The sequence below is a fragment of the Labrus mixtus genome, chromosome 9 (assembly GCF_963584025.1).
Source record: "Labrus mixtus chromosome 9, fLabMix1.1, whole genome shotgun sequence".
In the NCBI taxonomy this organism is placed as follows: Eukaryota; Metazoa; Chordata; class Actinopteri; order Labriformes; family Labridae; genus Labrus; species Labrus mixtus.
Genome location: NC_083620.1, coordinates 28,293,496 through 28,295,997, shown reverse-complemented (window position 1 = coordinate 28,295,997; position 2,502 = coordinate 28,293,496).

Here is a 2,502-nt window from a genome sequence, read left to right as displayed (position 1 = left end):
TGGAGCTCCTCAAGAACACTTGATTTAAAACGGCTCAGAATAACAAACCTCTAGTTTTATGAAGAACTGGACTTGAGACAGGAATAAGGAGCACAACTCTTGGCCCTTACCTCTGTGAAATAATGAGTGAACCGTGGTCCTGTTGGGAGTTGGCAACAAGTAGAACAAGCAACATGGACGCCTCCAGAAGTACCTTTGTTTTGTTTGCTAATACCAGACGATAACAAAACACAAAGAAACATGACAACTAGTGGCGTGCAAAACTAACTAAACGTTTCCAAAAATTGGACTATCAGATAGAACCTGTACAACACTATCATTGTGGTGTTTGAACTTTGATTCTCATCCAGTTAACTTAGTTAGTTAATCTTGAATATTCTCCCTTTTTTAAATTTGAATAGAAAGAGCCCAAACCGTCCAAACCATTCAAAAGATCCACTGAGCGTTGATGTGATTTTACTCACGATTGGCTGCCAGCGCACGACAGCAACAGACATAATGTTATGGCAGCTGTGCAGCCGTTAATTAAATGTTTAAGGAACCGTGTTGAGTCATATTTTGAGCCGTCATATGAGTCATTCGGGCTTTTGACATGATGGATTAGTGGTTTAGTTAAAGGTTGGAAAAAACAAAAATTAAAGCAAAAGAATGGGGTGGCTGTGGCACAGTTGGAAGAGTCGGTCGTCTCCAAACCAGGAGGAGGTTGCAGATCCAGCAGCCAAAGGTCAGATGTGTAACCACAGGTTGCTCCTGCTGCTTCGTCAGAGGTGTGTGAATGTGTATGAATGGGATTAGTTACTTCTGATGGTCACTTTCCATAGCAGCCTCTACCATCAGTGTGTGAATGTGTAGGTGTAAAAGAGCTTTGAGTAGTCAGAAGATTAGAGTCCATTTAGCTCAATCCAAGAACAAATAAAAGACTCTGTTCTGTTCTTTAAGGAGGGAAGTGACGCCTGTCATCGTCCTTGAGCCGGACCCTCCACGTCTACTTGTTCATTCATTACCAGTCCGCATGAGAACATCATCAGCCAAATCCCAAAGTAATAATACTGCAAGGGCACTTTGGAGGAATTGCCAGTTGCCACACATTTATCTCGTTTGAGTTCATCTGCACAGATTGCACTAGCAAGCAAATTCTCTTTTTATTAATACATTTCTTGTTTAGTGCAGTGATTCAGTACAAGGCCTCTGGCACGCGCCTTGTTTTTTTTTATGACTTGTGTGCCTCTCTCTGGTGCATCTGCCACACAGATTACTGTTGAGCTGAGCTCCAGAAGGCATTATCCATCAAAGAGAGGCTGTGTAACCCCCAGTTACCCCTTTTGAGTCGGTAGGAAATAATATGCTTTTTGTTTTTTGTCTTACATCCAGGGCGAGAAAATCAAAGACTTTTAAAAAGCAGATGCTCTGATTTTTAAAAGCATTTTTTTAATGTGCTGCATCACTTTGGTTGTGCAGTTTGTGGAGCTCATTCATCTCTTGCAATATTTGAACGAGGGTTTTGTCCTGTGTGCTCACCTTTCATCTACTCCTCTGCTCTGTGACATGACGCATTCAAAGTCTTCATCTGTTTCTGCCATGTCGGGACGCAGATTTTCTGTGACCTCTGACATCAGACAAGAGAAGCTATAAACAGGGGATTGGGGATTGAGTGCCCCTATGTAAAGAGGATTAAGTCCTCGATAGCGGAAGGCCCAGGTTCGAGTCTGACCTGTGGCTCTTTTCATGTCGTTCCCCACTCTCTCTCTCTCTCTCTCTCTCTCTCCTGCCAGACAGCGCCCTCTGCTGGTCAAAAAGGTTGTTGCAATATTTTTTATTGTTACATCGACTTGAATTGTACATATTTGTACGTTTTATTGTATTGAGAGGTATCGTTACAGCGCTGTACAAAGATAACAAAGTTCATCGTAAGTTAAACTTTATGCCTTGAGTCATAAAACGGTCTGCAGCAGAGTTTGAAGGTTTGACCTCCAGACTGAAGGAAAGACTTCAGAGTTGAATTTGCATCAACTTTAATGATCAAAAGATGACGTAAAATCAATTATCGTTTTTACTACATGTTGTTAAGTCACACAAGGGCAAGAAGTAGGCGTGCATGAGTTGTAATTTAAATATTCACGGGTAATAAATGCACAAATGTATTGATAAAAAAACATTTAATGAACATCAAGTTTCAATAACAACTACGGTTTTGGCAAATTAGCCTCGTTGCTAATTGCATCTAATTCATGAAGGCCTGGGCTACAGACAGTTAGAGTGGTGTGCTTCTGTTGAGTTCTTTGAGTTCCCCTTTGCTTGCTCCATTTCAAAGAGTGAGCTTGTTCTAAACAGTGAAACTCATTTTACATTTTGGCATCAAAATAAATCCTGAAGAAGTTTCCCCTCCCCTCCCAGCTGTTTGTCTTTATGTGAAAAAAAAAAAAAAAACGCTCCATCAGCAGGAGAGCTCATCCCCATGCAGAGTAAATGTTCAGACAACTTTTTCTCAACATTCAGACGCAG